The sequence below is a fragment of the Macaca mulatta genome, chromosome 4, assembly GCF_049350105.2.
Source record: "Macaca mulatta isolate MMU2019108-1 chromosome 4, T2T-MMU8v2.0, whole genome shotgun sequence".
In the NCBI taxonomy this organism is placed as follows: Eukaryota; Metazoa; Chordata; class Mammalia; order Primates; family Cercopithecidae; genus Macaca; species Macaca mulatta.
The window spans coordinates 139,726,600-139,747,566 of NC_133409.1; the positions used below are offsets into that span (position 1 = coordinate 139,726,600).

General features: G+C 44.6%; 1 protein-coding gene and 1 pseudogene across 44 annotated transcripts in view; both read left to right on the forward strand.

The window, feature by feature from the left end:
- TRERF1 (transcriptional regulating factor 1) overlaps positions 1 to 20,967 on the forward strand; it is a 227,489-nt gene that overhangs the window by 32,806 nt on the left and 173,716 nt on the right. The window lies entirely within an intron of this gene.
- On the forward strand, positions 8,856 to 8,935 carry LOC114677952 (small nucleolar RNA U3; annotated as a pseudogene).

Here is a 20,967-nt window from a genome sequence, read left to right on the forward strand (position 1 = left end):
AACCGTGGATGGAGCTGTCCTCCAAGATGGCCTGGGCTGTCTGGAGAAGGGCTGAAAAAGCAGGAAGTGTTCAGGTAGAGGCTGGGTGGCCCCCTGTCAGGGACAGTGGAAACAGAATTCTTGCCTACCTTCTTCTACCTCAGTGGGAGATTGGATTGGATCATAGTAATCCCCCCATGACTTACATGACAGTGTCCAAGACTCATCCTGTACAGTCACTCTAAAGTCAATCCCAACTCCTGGGTTTCTTTGATTCTTGATTGAAATATGATTTAATTAAATATATTTAGATTTGTTTATAGGTAAGATTTTCTTTTAATAAGTTTCCTGATTTTTCTGTAACCAATGACATTTATTTTATGATTTTAAGTTATTAAAAATAAAATGTTTTCTGATTCTCTCTAATGAGCATGAACTAACTATAATTTCTATAATTTAAAAAAGTCATTGAAAATAAAATACCGCAATGCAACAAAAAACCTCTAATTAAGAATTCTTCCTGGCAAGTTTTTGAGAGGCTGCTGGCAGCATTCTGTTCCTCCTCTTGTGTGGGCTGGGGAAGCTCTGGGTGGACCATGGGAGGCGATTGGTGGACGGGTTCTTTGTGGACTGGAGCTTCTTATCAGGTGTGTAGACCAGCCCATCCTCCCTGCACAGACCAGGATGAGGCAGGGGCCATAGTTTAGGGAGCCTCTTTTCTGTTTTACCTACAAAGTGAAGTGCCTATTGATTCTGCTTAAAGCTGGAAAGGATCGGGCCAGGCGCGGTGGCTCACTCCTGTAATCCCAGCACTTTGTGAGGCCGAGACGGGCGGATCACGAGGTCATGAGATCGAGACCATCCTGGCTAACACGGTGAAACCCCGTCTCTCCTAAAAATACGAAAAATTAGCCGGGCGTGATGGCGGGCGCCTGTAGTCCCAGCTACTCGGGAGGCTGAGGCAGGAGAATGGCGGGAACCCGGGAGGTGGAGCTTGCAGTGAGCCGAGATCGCGCCGCTGCTCTCCAGCCTGAGCAACAGAGCGAGACTCCGACTCAAAAAAAAAAAAAAAAAAAAAAAGCTGGAAAGGATCTGAGAAAGTATCTCCACTAACCCCTTCATTTAGGGAAAAGGAAACGAAGCCCTTGGAAGGGAGGTGACTTTACTTTGCTGTCCTCCCGTCTCATGGATAGCAGCAGAACAGGAGCAACTCCTAGGTGGGTTAAATCACGTTGAGGGTGCTGGAGGTTGGTTGAAGTTGTGGGGAGAATAAAGAGCAAATAAAAGGCAAACCTAATGCTAATTTCATTGAGGAATTCCAAAATGGAGGAGAGGGGAGTGGGAGTGTAATTTAGTGGAAAGAACCTCTGCTTGGCAGTTGGGAGACCTGAGCTGTGGTTTCAGCATTAATACCCAGCGTGTAATCTCAAGTGAGTTACCCACCTGTGGCCATTGTAGGACAGGTTAATTCTTGTTCCTCACATTCTGCCCAGTCAACACCACGGCAGGAGTGCTTACCCTGAGCAGGGCACATCCTCAGCCTTGTTTCCTTCCAGAGCCAATGACCTAATCCCCACCATGGAGTTGTCATTAGTTATGTGCTGTAGAACTGGGGGCCCAATATAGGACATTCTCCACATCGGTGGGTACCAGCCACTGGGGACCTTAAGGTTTGGTTGCTACATAAGCTTGGGGTGCTGTATCTCCCCTTGTAGCAGCCTCTCAAGTTCAGGGATTATGTCTTGTGAATCCCCCCAGTGTATAGTAAGGTGCTGAGGTTCTGTACACTTTAGAACCCTGATTTGTTGGCACGTGTGGGGGGATGTGTAGGGGGTTTAATTTTGTGGATCGCATGGAGGTGAGGTCCAGGTCTGCCTTCGGACATGCAGGCCACAGGCATGCGCTTGAAACACAGGCTACCTGATTTCAGAATCAAGCCATGATGGGGAGCACTGTGATTTGTGAGGGGGGTTGATCTGAATGGGTCACTGTGCATAAGCAGGTGACCTGAGTGAGGAGAGGGGAAGATGGGGGAAGGGGGAAGGGGGGAGGGGGGAGGGGGAGGGGGGAGGGGGGAGGGGGGAGGGGGCGGGGTGCGGGGGCTGGGAAGTGGAAGCTTCTTCCAGGTTTTGATTTATCTAAGGAGATGGAGACAGGAAAGAAGTCTCTGGGATTGTGGCAGGTCATATCAGTTTCCAGAATCTCCTCAAATAGTTCGTTTAAAAAGCTACTACTTTTCTCTGGCATGGCCCATCCTGGATATGGGATTCTCACTGGTTAAGTGCATTTTCCCTTGACCTGGGTTGTACAGTAAACGTTAGCTTGACTGATGGCCTCAGCTGGGAGAAGTGAATGCATTGTTGTTCAGGTTTGTTTTACACTCTGTTATCAAGGCTAATAATATGATGCTTTAAGGCTTTACGACTTGATTAGTGGCATCAGTACTTGAAAGAGCTGGCTTAGGGCTCTGTGAGAGGTTACATGAAGGTAATTAGACAGCAGTTGTGAAATGCAGGGGGTGGTTTCCATTTACTAATGGCTTTAAGGCAGCCCTGCCTGTTACTGAACCCCCAGCGTGAATCTTTTGAATAGAAAATGAGTTGATTAGTTTGGGTGCTCTGCCGCAGGCCACAGGCAGCCCCCAGTTCTCTCTCTGCCTGTGGTTAATGCCCTTAATCAGCTGCCTGCGAGCCCACTACAGCCTTAGTATAATCTAGTACTCAAAGCATGGCCCCTGCACCAGCAGCATCACCTGCGAGCTGCCTAGAAATAAACGCAGGGCCAGGTGTGGTGGCTCACACCTGTAACCCCAGCACTTTGGGAGGCTGAGGCGGGTGGATCACCTGATGTCAGGAGTTTGAGACCAGCCTTGCAAACATGATGAAACCCCATGTCTACTGAAAATACAAAAAATTAGCCGGGCATGGTGGCATGTGCTTGTAATCCCAGCTACTCAGGAGGCTGAGGCAGGAGAATCGCTTGAACCCGGGAGGCAGAGGTTGCAGTGAGCTGAGATCGCGCCATTGTACTCCAGCCGGGGCTACAAGAGCAAAACTCCATCAAAAAATAAAAAAGAAAGAAAGAAAGGAAAGAGAGAGAGAAAGAAAAGAAAGAAAGAAAGAAAGAGAAAGAAATGCAGAACCTCTGGTCCCATCCACAGTTGTGGAATCAGAATCTGCAGTTTTAACAAGACCTTCAGGTGATTGGGTGCACGTCAAGTTTGAGAAGTGCTGGGCTAGCACAGATGCCCCCTGAGGTTAGAGATTTGTGGCAATGTGGTTTTTATTGTGTAGTGCAATAAATGATTTAAGCCCTAGTGCTGTGGTATGATTCCAGTCTGCTCTCTGTCATTAGAGCCTGGAATTGTGTGTGTGTGTTCATTGTCACTTGTGGCATCAGCGTAGGGTTGTGGTTTATTCACCCCCTGCAGCTCACCGAGTTCTTGGCACAGCTAGCCATTTCTTTGAATGCAAGTCTGGCATCATAGACTGTTGGTGTGACAAAAACACCACTTTCTTCCTGTTACTCCCTGGAGCCCATAGGGGCTCTGGTTGTCTGTCCAAACCTCTTGCTGGGGCTTCAGGGCCCATGTGTTCCAGGTTTATTTATCTGGCCCCTGCTCTGGCCAGGCAGATGCTGGTCTTCAGCCTTGCCCTCTGTCTCTTGCTGGATGTGGGTTTCCTGGCCAGCCAGTCGTTCCTCATCTTTACACCCCGGGATCACTCTCTGCTGCACTGTTTAGTGCCTGGTCATTCTGGGCTGCTTCCTGAGGGACTTATTGTTAGTTGTGGACAGGTCTTCACCCTTCATTCGGGTAACACACTCTTAGAGGGCAGGACCTGTGTATAGCAGGTACTCTAGCCTCTGCCGGGTGCCTGGTGGACAGGCATACACATGGATCCCTTCATACTGTGCGTAGGAGGCAGAGGATTTGGAGTGAGTGGAGTGGGGTGGGCTGCTGGCTTCAGCCATGGGGTAGGGGCTGGTGAAGGCTCAGAAAAAGAAGCCCACACAAAATTGAAAGGACCTCTACTGAGAGGGGAATGGGCCATTTGGCTACATGAGAGAAAGTAAGGCGAGTTTCAGCAGTCCTTCCCTGATGGCACTGGAGGTGGGGTGGACAGGGGTAGCCCCTATGTTGCTGTGGATTGTATTTCTAGTTTGTTGCAAACCTGTCTGTCCTCTTTTTTTGTGAATCTGTTGGTGAGAAAAGATGAGGCCTTAAACAGGGCAGAGAGGAGGGGTGCAGCAGCTAGGAACCAGGCTGGTTGGGCGTTGTCCTGGTAAGGTTTGGGGTGGAGACTATATTTACTTCTTATAGTGATGCTGGTAGGATCTTTTTCTATGTTTAGAAATAGTTTATATAACATGAAAGTATGTGTTCTTAAAAAAACACACACAAAAAACCCAGACACTAGAATAGAATAAAATTTAAACAGACCAATTACCATAGAAGAAATGGAGAAAGTTATCAAAGAGCTATTTCTTAAAATAGTCCCAGAACCAGATGGTTTCACAGGTGAATGTTTTCAAATATTGAAGGTACAGGTGATTTTAATGCAATTTACATTGTCCTAGAGTAGAGAAAGAGCGCTTAAATTCTTTTTATGAAGCTAGTGTAACAAAATGTGACAAAAAAACAGGTGTGCACACAGAGCCACGAAGTGGTCTCCGTTTTGAACACTGAAGATGCAACATTCTAATAACATAATTAGAACCCAGCAGCCCATTGAAAGAACTCCATGGTCACGGGAGTTCCAGAACAGGAAGATAAGGATAGGTTAACTTTAGGATTTCTGTTAATAAAAATTCATTGTATTAAAGGATCTAAGGAGAAAATAAGATGCTGAAAAGGTTTATGAAAAATTAGACATCTGTTTCTAATAAAAACTGCTATAGGAATAATTGGATACCTCCTCAACATGGGAAAATACATTTTTGTCAAGCAAGTAGCCAAAATTTTGCTTAGTATTAAAACGGTGAATGCTAGATGCATTCCCATTAAAATCTCGATTAAGCACCATAATTACATAACCTTGTTCTGGTGGGGAGAAGCTGGTATAATTAGATAAGAGGTATAAAACCTAGAAGGAAAAGGCAAAACTAAAAGACAAACAAGAGAATTCAGTAAGGTAGTTTGGTGCATAATTAATGCACAAAAATGAGTAGTACTCCCCCATAAATATCCAGCTAGAAAATATGATGGAAGAAAAAAAAATCCCACTTGTATAAGCAACAAAAGAGATAAAATATCTAGTTATAAGCTTAATAAAATTATATTAATATATAACCTCAGCACTACCAAGGGGCATAAAAGACTTAAAGAGAAAGATAATGTAATCTTGGCTAGAAAGGGTCAGTGTTATAAAAATGTCACTTTTCCTATACATGTAAAGTGTGATCACAATAAAATTACCACTAGGATTATTTTGGGTGTAGAAAAGCTGGTTCTAAGTTCATATGGAAAAATTAGCATGCATGAAAAATATGAAAAAGAAAAAGTTCTAGTTCTGATATATAGTAAGCATTTAAAAAAACTACAGTAACTAAGATCACTTGGTACTAATTGGCTGAACAAGTGATGGGACAGAATAGCGAACCCGAAATAAATAAGGGCATGTGTATGTGTGTGTGTATTTTGTGATAAAGGCACTATTTCAAATGTATGGAGAAATATAGGATCTTCACAACCAGATAGCTATCTGGGAGATAAGAAAGAGCAGGATCCTAATTTGTGCTTTAGACAAGAATAAGCCTATCAAACATAAGTCAAATGGTTAAATAAAGAATGAAAGTATAAAAGCCATAGAAGAATTTTTCTGTTATCTTGGGAGTAGAGAGACCTTCCTAAGTTTGACACAAATCCCAGAAGCTATAACATAAAAGATTGATACATTTGACAACATCAAAATGAGAACCACTTCATGAGAGTACCACCATAAACAAAGTCAAAAGATACATGATAATCTGAGAAAAATAATTTGGAAAAAATATGATAAAAGGAGTTACTTTTCTTCATATACAAAGAGCCTTTAAAAATAAATAAAAAGTGTTATTAATTGAAAAATGGGCAAAAGGACATGGATAGAAATTCACAGAAAAGAAGTGTAAGTGGCTCTTAAATATATGAAAAGACCCACAACCCTCTTATAATAAAAAGTACAAATCAGAGCCACAATAAGAAGGCATTTGTAATCTATCAGATTGGAAGAGATCAAAATATTTAATAATACACTGATTTCGTGACAGTGTAAAGAAATATTACTTTCATACATTGCTGGCGAGAGTAAATGGATATAATTGCTTTGGAAGGCAATTTTGTGATATTTATCTAAATTATAAATGCCCATCTCTTAGAACCCAGCAGTTCCACTAATAGGTATCTGTCCTAGAGAAACATTCACATGTACAATGTTCATTGGACATTATAGTAATCGTAGAAAATTGAAGACAACAATGTAAATATCCATCAGTGGGAGATGAGCTAAATAAAACCTGAGTTGTTCAGATCTTTAGTGGGTCAATAAAATACCTTAGTGGGTTTTGACACTGTGTGAAACAAAAGAATAGAAGATAATGGAGTGCATTGCACATAATGTGGCTGAATATTTGGTGAGCTTTTGTTTCAGTTTTGTGTATTCACAAATGCGAACTGGATTACAATATAAAGTGTATTTCTTACTGTGTGATTCAGTCAAAAAAGTTGGAAAACACTGCAAGAGTAGTTAAAAGGAATACATTCAGTTAGTAACTAGTCGTAAGACTAGATCTCAGAAACGTAATTTTGAGTGAAAAAAGCAGGTTGCAGAGTGATAGGTACAGGGTGACACTGTTTTTGAAAAAGAAAACACACAAAACAATATCATATTTTTGACAGTATAATATTTTTAATGGAATCACTTATTCATACAAAAGAGGCCTGAAAGCTGTGAACCAGGCTTGTAACAGAGGTTTCCTCTGGGGACAGAGTGGTGTTCAGAGAGGCCTATGCTTTATGGCACATTTTTAAAAAATGTGAATGTTTTGCCTGTATAAGTGGCTAAAAAATGTTTACACATTATTGAAAGACTCTCCAAGGATGCTTTAAGTCCAGGTGTTTTCCCCTTGGTTGTTTTTCACTTACTCTAATTTGTCTTCTGTTGCTGCTCAGTTTGTGTCTTTCCTTTTGCTTTCATTTGGGTGTCTTGTAAATTTGTAAGTACCACCCTGTTGATTTTGCCTTTCAAAGTTATTATCTGAAGATTGCACATAAAATTCCTTGTATCAGTGGCTTTTATTGGGTCTTTGTGTTTCTTTTTTAACTTTTCCAGTTTATTCCTTTGAAATAAATTGGGCCCATGGTTTATTAATTTCATGAAAAACTTTTTTCCCCACAGGGCCCACTTTTGGCTTTCCTTCTCTTCCCTGACATTTGCTCACATTCTTGTTACTTGTATTTTCACTTGTAATTTTTCTTTTATCTTTCATTTTTTCTTCTGTAAATTTTGGCCAACGCAAGTGCAGCAGTACTTCTTAAACTTCAAGGTGCACATGAATCTCCTTGGGTCTAGAACTCTTGTTAAAACACAGATTTTGGGCCAGCCGTGGTGGCCCACGCCTATAATCCCAACACTTCGGGAGGCCGAGGCGGGCGGATCACGATATCAAGAGATCAAGACCATCCTGGACAACATGGTGAAACCCTGTCTCTACTAAAAATACAAAAACTAGCTGGGCGTGGTGGCACGCACCTATAGTCCCAGCTACTCAGGAGGCTGAGGCAGAAGAATCACTTGAACCCGGGAGGCGGAGGTTGCAGTGAGCTGAGATCGTGCCTCTGCATTCCAGCCTGGGTGACAGAGGGAGACTCTGTCTCAAAAAAAAAAAAAAAAAAAAAAAAATGCAGATTCTGATCCAGCAAGTGTGAGTGAGGCCCCAGATGCATTTCTAACCAGCTCCAGGTGGGGCCTGCCTTTGGGGAGTGGGAAAGTAGAGGAAATGACACCTGTTCCTCCATTGATATTAGGGCACTAAGTACCCAAGTATCCAGTATCGAATGAATCCACCAAACTGTTGTAAAGATGATCTTCTATTGCAATGAAATTCATCCTGTTTTCTATTGAAGTAGTGAAGATGAGATGCCCAGACCCACCCAATCACTTTTTTGGCTTCATTAGTGGCCATATCCTTTCTAGATGGTCCAAGAGGGTAGAAGAGGGTTTGTGGCTACACAATTTCTTTGGGCACATTTGGTCAGTTGAGCTGACTGCTATGGCTAAACATTGCTGTCCTAGCCTCCACTGATTTAGCTGAGTTGTTTTTTCATTTTTTTTATTTTTGACACAGGGCCCCACCCTGTCGCCCAGATTGGAGTACAGTGGCACAGCCATAGTTCACTGACTCAGACTCCTCACAGCTTCAAACTTCTGGGTTCAAGTGATCCTCCCACCTCAGCCTCCCTAGTAGCTGGGACGACAGACACATGGCTGTCATGTCCGGCTACTTTTTTGTAATTAGTTTTTTTTTTTTTTTTTTTTTGGAGAGACAGGCATCTCACCATGTTTCCCAGGCTGATCTTGAACTCCTGGCCTCAAGTGATCCTCCTGCCTCAGCTTCCCAAAGTGCTGGGATTACAGACATGAGCCATCATGCCCCATCACTGAGCTGACTTTGTAGGTCCATTTGGATCAGTTAGTTATTCTTAACATTTTTGGTGGCTGACAGACGTCTTTGGGAATATGATGGAAGCCATGGACTTTCCCTTCAGAAACATTCCCCACTTCTGTATTCATGCACACCAAACTCCCAGTTTTTATTTTGCCTGTGTGAGCTGCAAGCCTCCTAAAGCCTAGCTAGCTATGACCATACATAGGACCCCTGATTTAAATGGTGCTATTAAGACTGTACTTTCAGGAATCATTTCTATAGTTCACTACTAAAGAAATTTCTCTGAACATGTAGAGCACCAGGAAATATTTTAAAAGATTTTTTTTAGGCGGGGTGCGGTGGCTCATGCCTGTAATCCCAGCACTTTGGGAGGCTGAAGTGGGCAGATCACCTGAGGTTGGGAGTTCGAGACCAGCCTGACTAACATCTGTCTCTACTAAAAATACCAAAATTAGCTAGTCGTGGTGGTACGTGCCTGTAATCCCAGCTACTTGGGAGGCTGAAGCAGGAGAATCGTTTGAACCTGGGAGGTGGAGGTTGTGGTGAGCCGAGATCGCACCGTTGCACTCCAGCCTGGGCAACAAGAGCAAAACTCTGTCTCAAAAAAGAAAAAAAAGATTTTTTAAAAAAATTCAAATAAATAGTGTTGTTAAGACAAAGAATCCCCAAATGAGAAACAGAATCCATAGTGTCTGCAGAAGTCATCTGGTCCAGCCCTGTTTATTTACAGATAAGGAAACCAAAGGCCAAGATTTTCAGACATTTATTCAAAGTCAGATTCTCCATGTTCCACAGCCTCCCTCCCATTCTGAGTGCAGCTGATGTCGTAGTGGGAAGCCTGTGTGACTACACGTTGGTTCTCTGTGGGGTCTGTTGGGCTGAGTGGTGTACACCCATCCAGACCTTGCCTGCCTCATCTTTGGTAAGGGCAGCTCCATGGGTTACTTCCTTCAGCCAAGCCCTGCCCTCAGCTCTTATAGTCATGTCTGGTCTGAGGAAATGGAGACTCAGATCCCTTCTGGTTAGGATTCTGGGCTCAGACACTATTCTGGCTTTGACACCGCAGGGCCTCCTGCCTCGTTACTGTGTCCCGTTTCCTTCTCTGAGTCTCAGTTCTTCTAAGAGGCTTCTGTGTTAGTTCCTGTTCTGCTAATGTGCCTGATATCCGGGTCCCGAATTGGGACCGAGACCTTGTCCTGTCCATTTGTTAGTGATAACCAGGTGTGGTGGGGAGACATGGGTTTGAATTCCAGCTCATGTCCTTACTGGCTGTGTAACTTTGGGTAAATTGTTTAACCCTCCCGGGCCTCAGTTTCTTTATGTATAAGACAGGAGTCTCATAGATATATACCTGACAGGGTGGTCATAGAACTGGTTTTTGATAACTAGTGTTAACACAGTGTTTATTGATAAGTAGTAGCCAGCATCACTAGTCCTAGGGGTTGGAGTCTTGCCCAGTCCAGCCAGATGGATGGAGCCTTAGTAACCTTCAATAGATGTCCTGATGCCTGAGTTGCAGAGGGTTGCCCATCCTGACCTCCCCCATCATAGAGCTTTGCCCACTTGTTGGGACTATTCATAATTTTATTCTAGGCTGTCCCCTTCCCCACAGCCCCTGTGAGCCCAGCCAGCTGGAGATTGCCAGCATCTCTCCAGACAGGAAGCCTGCCCACTGGACCACAGCTTCTCTGTGTGTGCTTGGAACTGAGTGGACTTGTCCATGCCCTGCTCATCCCAAGAAGGAAATTACAGATCAATTTCATGTAAACACACAGCTGCAGAAGTTATCAGTGGAATAAATAAATAGGTGAATGACCTAACTAGGAAATGTCTATTGCACATCTACCATCCAGTAGCCATAGTAGTTAGCCCTGGTGATATACCATGTCTCTGTCCTCAGGGCACTGAGTCTTGAGGGGAATCAGACACGTGGCCATTGATTGACTGCATTACAGTCCCTGTGATAAATGAATGTGGTGATGGAGGGAGGGGGGACTGTGGAGCCTCTAACTCTACTTCAGAAAGGCAAGGGTAAAAAAATAAAAGTGAGGTTTGGGAAGGCTTCACACAGGAGGTGATGTTTGATTTGGGTTTTGGAGGTTGATATCTCAGTACTCTTTATTAATTTTTCCAGATGAATTTTATGATCACTGAATGGGCTCTTTAAAAAAAGGAGTCTTGAGATCGGGTGCAGTGGCTCACACCCATAATCCCAACATTTTGGGAACCTGACAGGGGAGGATTGCTTGAGCCCAGGAGTTCTAGACTAGCCTGGGCAACATAGTGAGACCCCATCTCTACAGAGAGTTAAAAAAAAAAATTAGCCGGGCACAGTGGTGCATACCTGTGATCCCAGCTACTTGGGAGGGATTGCATGGTGGGAGGATTGCTTGAGCCCTGGAGGCTGAGACTCTGTGAGCCCTGATCATGCCACAGCACTCCAGCTTGGGTGACAGAGTGAGACCCTGTCTCAAAAAATGAGTCTTGAAAAATTACCAAGCAAGGCTCATCTCAGGAATGTAAGTCTGATTCAACACAGAGAGACCAATATTAATAGAAAGAAATCATAAAAATCAGAATACCTATTATTTAGCACAGTGCCTAACATATAATCAGTCAACAAATATTTGATGGATGAATGAATTTGGTCTCAGTGGATGTAGAAAAATACTGGAAATAATTACATATGCATTATAAAGCATCAGAAGAGTAAAAAATAGGTGTGTTGGGGGATTTATCCTTATGTAGGATAAAGAGCCTGCTTGTGTATAACCATGTAGCAATCCTTACACAGGGGCTGCAGATACAGAGTGGGGAAATACTAGAAGTGTGCCCTGAAAAACAGGAACTAAACCAAAATGCCCCTTATCTCTACTCTTATTTAACATAGTTTAACAGATGCTTGTCATAACAATATAGGAACAAAGAGAAACTAGAGGGATTGGTATAGGGAAGGAAGAGATAAAAATATCGCTGTTTGCAAATGACACAATTTCTATTCAAAGAAAATTACAAAATCCTACATGGCTGCTTCTGATCAGAAATTAAAGCATTAAAGGGTCAGCATTCCAAAGTTTATGCCTAGATTTCATGCCCTTTTGGCAGTTAAAATTCCAATGAAATACTTCATAATGAAGGAACATGATAACTATAATAATAGTCAGGAAAAATTGGTGGACATGCATATCAAAGGATGTTTTGAATATCTTTTAGGAGCAGGACTTCTCTAAGCAAACAAGGCAGGCAAGCAGTAGTTATTAAAATAGTACAATAGTAGGATAAAGCAGGAAAATGGAAGATCAGTACAATAAACAGATCTAAATAAATGGAAGACATTTATTTATTTATTTTGAGACTGGGTCTCACTGCACCCAGGCTGGAGTGCAGTGGCGTGATCACGGCTCACTGTGGCCTCAACTTCCTGGACTCAGGCAATCTTCCCACCTCAGCCTCTTGAGTAGCTGGGACTACAGGCGTGCACCACCATGCCCAGCTAATTTTTTGTATTTTTTTTGTAGAGACAGGGTTTTGTCATTTTGTTTTGTCATGTTGTCTGGGATGGTCTTGAACTCCTGGGCTCAAGTGATCTTCCTGCTTCAGCCTCCCGAATTGTTGGGATTATAGGCATGAACCACCACGCCTGGCCTGGAAGACATTTATATATGACAAATTTGGAGAGGCAAATAATAGTGAAAGAAATAATTTTACAGTAAATGGCTCTTGGGAAAAACTAGATAACAATGTGGAGAAAATGAACTCAGATTTATATCTCACATCATATATTATATATTTTAGGTGTATTAAAAAGTTTTACAAACTCTTAAAACTCAGAGGAAGCAGATGGTATTTTTATCCTCGAGATCAAATGTGTTTGAAAATTCCATAAAAATGATCATTAATGGAATGAGATGTGTTCAACTATAAAGGAATAAAATCTATAAGATAAAAATAATAAAATCATGTTAAAAGATGTCAGGGTGCGGTGGCTCATGCCTGTAATCCCAGCACTTTGGGAGGCCAAGGTGGGTGGATCACCTGAAATCAGGAGTTGGAGATCAGCCTGGCCAACATTGCAAAACCCCATCTCTACTAAAAATACAAAATTAGTCAGGTGTGGTGGCACGCATCTATAAATCCCAGCTACTTGGAAGGCTGAGGCAGGAAAATCGCTTGAACCTGGGGAGCAGAGGTTGCAGTGAGCCGAGTTTGCACCACTGCACTCCAGCCTGGGCAACAGAGTGAGACTCTCTCTCAAAATAATAATAATAATAATAAATATATATATACACATATAGCGAAGTTAATGGAAGAGGGAAACAGTTGTAATAAACCAATGGATAAGACATGTTATCAAAGTTAAGCACAGAACTGATGAAGATCTTTAAGCAAATACTTAGACTATATTGGTGAAAAACCCAGGCATAGGAACACATCATTTTGTATGAAGCCTGGATCATAAACTGAGAGATACAAAGGTGTTTCACTTTCTTTTATTTTTTATTTATTTATTTATTTGTTTTTGAGACAGGGTCTTGCTCTGTCACCCAGGCTGGAGTGCAGTGGTGTAATCATGGCTTACTGCAGCCTCAACCTCCTGGGCTCAAGCAGTCCTCTGGCTTCAGCCTCCCAAGTAGCTGGAACTTACCATGGTGCCTGGATAATTTTTGACTTTTTTGACTTTTGCAGAGATAGGGGTCTTGATGTGTTGCCCAGGCTGGTCTTGAACTCCTGGACACAAGTGATCCTCCTGCCTTGGCCTCCCAAGATGCTAGAATTACAGGCATGAGAGACCACACCCAGCCAAAGTGTTTAGCTATCTCAACACAAAAGAAATGTAGGTTAAGCCGGCTCTAAGGTGACACTTCAGTTTGCTTGTCATGTTAGCCAGAAATGGATTACATTTATAAAGCCCACTCTTGAGGCCTGTGAGAAGGAAAACAGAGTACCACTAACGTTGCTGTGCGTGGAGCTGGTTTTCTGGAGAGCATTGTGATGCCGGACAAATGGGCCACAGGAGCCGTGGTCCTGTTCCTACCTTTTTACCAGCGTTTTTACTTTAAGAATAAGTCCCACAGAAATAATCCCAAGAGGAAGGAAAGCCACTTATCCAAAGATGGCAAAAAAAAAAAAAAAAAAAAAAAGACAGAAACAAACCCCGGAAATAATCCAAATGCAGGTAATTAGGGAATAGTTAGGCAAATGCTGTGAAAACAGTACAGTGGAGAACTTAAACACTTGATACGAGATAGACAGAGCAAGGTTAAGTGGGACAAGAATATGGAATTGCTTACCTGTGCTGATGATGACCTGGTAAATATCAGTGCACACACGTCCATAAGGATCTGGACAGGTGTAGGGCTTATTTGATGTACTTTTGATTAGGTTTTTTTCTTTGTCAAATTCTTAATATGTCATGGAATGCTGGTTTTTAAAAGAAGAAAGGGGGGGGAGCTTCTGGTAGTAAAAAGAGGAAATGTGTTGCGGTGGAGAGACAGCACTGGGAAGTCATCCACATGGAGCTGGATTTGAGTCACTACGTTGCCATGTAGTTTTGGACAAGTCACATCTCTCTTCTCAAGCTCCCAGTCTCCACCCTGAGAGGAGGTAATGGTGACACCCACAAATTAGATCACAGGAGTTTTTGGCTTCTGAGCAAGCACTCTCTTTGTCGAGCCGGTTTTACAGAGTCCTGGAGCCCCTTGTCCGCTCTCCCTCGTTTTGTCCCATCTCTGCAGAATGTCTGTAGTTGGGGGGCAGATCCAGGGCTAGCGTGACAACAGACACGGGCAGGCAGACAAACACAGCCCCAAACAGGGCAGCCAACAGAGTCACTGCGAATAACAGTGAAAAGAGAATGCAACCTCCAGCAAATAAATATGTGCCCCTTCCATTTCAGATCTGGAGATGTGGCCTAAGAGGAGAAGACAGAGACTTAAAGAGAACATTTTGTTGAGCAGACTTAGATTTACCGTGCAGTTGAAACTTTTTGTAAGCCTGGTTTGTGGAAAAAGCAGAAAGGAAAGGAGGCCAGCCACTTATCTGGTGTGTTTAGGACACTTTGGGGCATAACTAATGAATTCTAGTATTGAGCTCCTTTACTTGGGAGCAAGATGACCTTGAGTTTCTTAGTCCAAGCCCCAGTTTCCTCATGTTGAAATGGGAGTAACCTCTGTGTCTCCCTGGTTTGTTGTGAGAATGACTTAAGATGTCATGCTTAAATGTTCTTTGTGCTTTTCAGTTACTATTTCTCAAGGTTTCCCCTGGATGCATGCCAAAACAGACACAATGCAGGATCCCATAGGGGATGTGGATTATTGTCCCTGCCTTTGGGGAGCTTGTACATCCAGAGGGAGTGGTTACACAAATCCCTGCAGAGGCTGAGGAGTAGGGTGTATGGGAGGTAAGTGTCATGAGAAGGCAGCAAGGCCAGGGATGCTGTTTTTAAGACAAGGGACATTGGGGCCACTCAGGGCAAGGGGCTAGTGACTGGGCAAGATACAGTATAGGGGATGCCTGAGAGAGGCGGCATTTGTTGAGGAAGGTTCCAGAAGGCATTAGGTAGATTTGAACAGTCATCTAGGATATATTGGACATACCCATGTCTGTTACCTCATTGGTGCCTGATTGCAACCTGTGAGCTGAGGGAACTGGAGTGTGCAGGGACTTGGGTGTGAGCTCCTTTCTGGACTGACTTGGGTCCAGGACAGAGGCCTCTGCCTGCTCTGCCTGTGATCCTTCCTCTGTACCAATGCCCTTTCAACAAGAGGAGTCATGGGCACTGGCCAGAGTTCATCTTCTGTGGAGTGAGGAGAGGGGCAGAAGAGAAGAGGGTGAAGGGCAAGAAGATTCTGAGATGAGGAGGGAAGAGGAAGGTCAGGAACCAGGAAGGGGGCCTGCCTGATTTTCAGGAAGCAGTTGATAGGATGTGGGACCTGGAGTTAGTCACCTGGGGCCAGGTCCCAGCTTTACAGCTGCCAGCCTCCATAACTGTGACCAAGTCAGCCAACTTTTCTGAGCCTCAGTTTCTCCCTCTGTAAAATGAGGATGACTAACTTACCTCCTAGGGATATGGGGAGGACTAACTGAGTTGTATCTGGAAACTGCTTGGAACTTTCCAAGTCTTCTATACACACTAGCTGTTGCTCTTGTTATTTTTGTGATCACAAGGGATTCATGCACAGGGGCAGGGCACTGCTTCCCCCTCTGCCTGCTTCTCTCTGTCTTGATCTTATTCTGTCCCTTCCCCCCCCTTTTTTTTTTTTTCCCAAGACAAGGTCTGGCTCTATCGCCCAGGCTGGAATGCAATGGTGTGATCTCAGGTCACTGCAACTTCTGCCTCCCAGGCTCAAGCAGTCCTCCCACCTCAGCCTCCCTAGTAGCTGGGACTACAGGTGTGCACCACCACGCCTGGCTAATTTTTGTATTTGTTTGAGAGACAGGGTTTCATCATGTTGCCCAGGCTGGTCTTGAACTCCTGACCTCAGGTGATCTGCCCACCTCGGCCACCCAAAGTGCTGGAATTACAGGTGTGAGCCACCATGCAGGACCCGTCTATTTTCAATTTGAAGCAGCTTATCTTTATTACACACCTTCTGTGTGCCAGGCATTTTGCTCTGTAATTTAACATACATCATCTCATTTAAATCCTCCCAATAACTCTTGTGGGTGGGGCTAATCATTCTTGTTTTTCAGATAAGGAAATGGAGGCCTAAAGAGTCCTATAGGAGGAGATTCAAATTCTGTCTCCATCCCTGAGCACACATCAGTATAACCCTGTGTGCTGGGGCCTCACATCTTAAGGCTGTGTGAACCAAATTCCCTCCCTTCCTTGTAAGTGACCTCACTGGAACACAGCTGGGATGGTTCTTAATTGCTGCCTTTTCCCTTCCCAATTGTAAGACTTTGAGTCAGAGTACTTAACCCCTTAATGCCTCACTCTTCTGTCTATAAAGTGGCAGTGATAACAGCACCTAGTTTGGTAGGGTTACCACGACGATTAAATAATACCCAAAGTTTTGGAGCACAGCTGTTAAGTGGTGGTTGCTGTTACATTGGTCTGCAACTTTGAGCACTATCCAACCCCCTGAGAAACTGACCTATCTGCTGACTGTAGCCTGGGGGTGTGGGTATATTAGCTTTGACTAAATATGTAAAACTTTTAGTGACCCTCCAATCTCCCTGTCCCACCCTTGGGCAAGAGGAATTCTCTTAATCCTGCAAATGAGAACGTTCTCCACTTTGGATGAATACAAAGAAAACCCAAAGCGAGAGTTTCCTAGTAAGAGAAAGCAGCAGCCCTAAGGTATTAGCTCCTTAGGGCCTTAGATTCTGCACTTGCTTAGCTCTGATAGGAAGCAGGAATCAAAGCACACAGAGCAGTTAGAGGGTAGGATCAAGATGTAGGAGGAGTGTATCCTGCCGGGGTGAGAGGATAAGGAAATGAGGTTGGGTGGGGCTGCTGACGGGGTTAAGGCCAGTGAATCACCAGAGGCCCTTACGCTGGGTGCACTGGGGCTGGAGGTAGCTTTTCTGAAAGCCGTGCTTCTTGGAGTCAGCATTGGCTTCGCAATCAAGATGACTGGATTGGGGTGGGGGTAGGGGAGAAAAGGGAGAGTCTTAGAGGAATGAAAATGCATCATGTGGCCACAGCAAGAATCCGGAGAGGAAATGATGGGAATTGTGCTATGGAGTGAAAAAGGGGGACTAGAATGGAGAGAGAATTTTGTAGTTCCCTGGATGTGGAGGTGTGCAGGGGAGTCTACGCTGACCCCCAGCTTTTAGCATGTTACTGGATGCTTGGTGGCACCACTGACAAAGATGAGGGGGAACCCAAGAGATGTAAGGGGAAAGATGTTGAGCTGAGATTACCTTTTGACATGTTGAGCTTGAGAAACCCATGAGAACTACAGTTTAGAGGCATCTGCTCAGAAGAATGTCCTGGCTGGAGTCGGGCACCATCTGCAAACAGATTCTGGTACTTGAGTCTAGTACTCAAGACTCCCAAGCACAACATGTTCCCTCTTGCAGGTGGGGTGGGGTCGGGCAGAGTGGTGAGTGGCTGGAGAGGCACTCACGGAGTGTCCCGTACATGCCTGGCGCTAAGCTGGGAGCTAGGTTCTCTGCAAGCCGGCTCTGTGGCAGGGCCTGGGAGGTCTCATGGAATTTCAAATCTGTCAGTGCGGATGAGCCCAGCAAGAAGAATGTGGGCAGGGAAAGCATGGACAGTGGACAGTGAAGCCCTGGAGGACACTAACTGTTCTCAGACTGGAGGCCATAGATTTGAAGGATATAAGCTCCAGTTACAAAATGCGCCTTGGGATGTATCCCATTCTGCTGCTTATAATCTGCCCCACACCTGCAGGGTGGAGTGCAGACTCCTTCACACAGTGTGCATAGCCTCCTGGAGCTTGCCTTGTCTTAGGTTTCTAGGGCTGCTGAAACAAAGTACTACAGACTGGATGACTCAAAGCAACAGAAATGTCTGCTCTTGCGGTTCTGGAAGTTTGAAATCAAGGTGTTGGCAAGGTTGGTTCCATCCAGGGGCTCTGAGGGAGAAACTGCTCCATGCCTCTCTCTGGCTCCTGGTGGCTGCTGGCGATTCCGGGTGTTTCTTGGCTTGTGGCAACATCACTGCAATCCCTGTCTCCATTGTCACGTGGCATTCTCCGTGAGTGAGTGAGTGTGTGTGCGTGCGTGTATCGCTATTTTCTCTTTTTATAAATAAGGGCACCAGTCATTGGATTAGGTGAGCTTACGATGAGTATAACCTCATCTTAACTAATTATGTCTGCAAAGACCCTATTTCCAAATAAAATCACATTCTAAGGTTCCGGGTGGCCATGAATTTTTGGGAGACAGCCTAGCACCAGCCTCATTTTTACCTGCTTTTCTGGACCTTGTTTCCCTACCACTTTCTTTTTTTTTTCTTTTTTTTTTTTTTTTTTTTGAGACGGAGTCTCGCTCTGCTGCCCAGGCTGGAGTGCAGTGGCCAGATCTCAGCTCACTGCAAGCTCCGCCTCCCGGGTTTACGCCATTCTCCTGCCTCAGCCTCCCAAGTAGCTGGGACTACAGGCGCCCGCCACCTCGCCCGGCTAGTTTTTTGTATTTTTTTAGTAGAGACGGGGTTTCACCGTGTTAGCCAGGATGGTCTCGATCTCCCAACCTCGTGATCCGCCCGTCTCGGCCTCCCAAAGTGCTGGGATTACAGGCTTGAGCCACCGCGCCCGGCCTTCCCTACCACTTTCATGGCCTCTTTTGGGGAAGATGTCCAGAATCCTACCCTAGCTGAGGTTTGCTGTCTCTGTCTCGTGAGCCTCTCCCTCTCTGCGAGCACCCCAGTACTTTCTTTTTTCACCCCAATATTTTCTTCATTGTCCCTGTCCTAACTAGGCTCCAGCTTCCTCAGAACGGGACTGGACCTTGCTCCTCTCTCTGTCAGTAACTTGGTGGCTGAGAGCCTCAGCTTCAGGGTGCCACAGAAGTGGGTGTGAGTCCAGGCTCTCCACTTAATTAATGTGCGACCCTGGGTGACTTCCCTGACCTCTCCTAGCCTCAGTTTTCCCATCTGTAAGATGGATCTATTCAATGAGAAAAGGTATGTAAAGCAGCTAGTCTGGACTTAGAATCTCCATGAGGGCAGCATTCTAGCTTGTTTTGCACACCCTTGTGTATCTGGCACTTAGCGTAGTGTCTGATGTAGTAGGTACTCCGTTAATATTTGTTGAATCAGTGACCACATGGGGAGACTTAGCTTGATAAGAAATGACTTTATAAGAATTCAGAAGGGTAGACATTTGGTAATAACCAAATAAACAACAATAACAAAAGAAATGACTTATAAGAAGTGAGTTCTGTGTTTATGGATGTGACCCTTCCTTAGAAACCCCCCTTCCCCCTGCCTTCAGTCCCGAAGAGCTGGGTAATTACAGTTTGAATTGCAGCTAGATGCTGACGAGTAGCGGTGAACAGGGGTCTCAGTTTGAGTCAGACTCACAGCCCTGCACCCAGTGTTTCTCTTTCATGTGGATGGAACAAACTTCGGCTTATTACATTAGCAGTACATATGGTGGCTGCAGTAGATGAGTCACCATTTACTGTAAAGCTTTCAGATGCCCGGCAGATGCATGCCAGTTGGGACTGACAGGGCCCTCTCTGCAATACAGGCAACCCAGCCTCAGGGGTCTAAAAAGACACAGAAAATCCTTTTTGTGGCCCCAAGTAGTACCGAGGTCTTGGGTGAGGGTCCATAGCCATCTTAACTTCTTCATTCCTAAATTTACTACTGGAAGTTAATTTTGGTCTCCAAACAGTGGAAGGCACATTTTGGAGCCAACTAAACAAGTCTGTGCAAATTGGTGTTTACTTGCTTCTAGACTGGAGGTTTATGTTGTGTCTGTTTTGTTTTTATGTAAAATATTAATTTTTAATAAAAGGACCTACCCTATTTCTTCATTATCGGCCACTGAGAGGAATGCTTCAAAGCCCGATACCTTTTTCCTTAAGTAGAAATGTAGTTGGCTCCTCTCTGCCTGCAGGTGATCGTTTTCTTTTCAAGAAATGAATCTGTGAAATTCCATTTGGTCTCCAGTGGTACACAGGGCTTGGGGCATTTCAGTCTTTGGGAATGAACTCAGTTGTGAAGAACTGAAAAGACAAGACTCCCAGGCACAGCACGTTCCCTCTTGCAGGTGGGGCGGGGTCGGGTAGGGGGTAGAGAGTGGTAAGTGGCTGGAGAGGTGCCCACGGAGTGCCCCGTACACGCTGGCACCAAGCTGGGAGCTAAGTTCTCCACAAGCGGGCTCCGTGGCAGGGCCTGGGGGTGGGTCTCATGGAGTTTCAAGTCTGGTGGGGTGGATAGAATGTTTTTGTGCATGTCTGTATGCTTATCTGTGCCTTGGAGCTCTGGTTAAGTTATGTGGCCTCTCAGCCTCAGTTAGCTCATCTGTAAAATGGGGAGAATAACAATTTTCCTCAATTGGGTGGTTTTAAGGATTTGGTGAGATATTTAAAGTACCTAGTGTAGGCCTACAGCATAGTAGGGCTGAAAAGGTGGTAGTTGTAATGATGAGAAGTGTTGTGAATCTTTTATTCTGAGAGCACGGATGGTGGAGGGAGCCTTTGGTGAAAAGAAGGTTGTTGAGATATTCCTTCTGGGTAACTGGTAGTTGACGGCCTGTTTTTTTATGGTAATTAATTCAGTATCTCAGATTGGCTTCTGTACTCATTTGGCTGGTTGCTGCCTCTCCACAGAGGTATTTGCTGCTGGCCCCCATAGAATACCTGCCCTTCCCACCCTCTGTGGCCTGTGCCCTCCTCTTGGGCTTCTCGAATGATTGGCCCCAG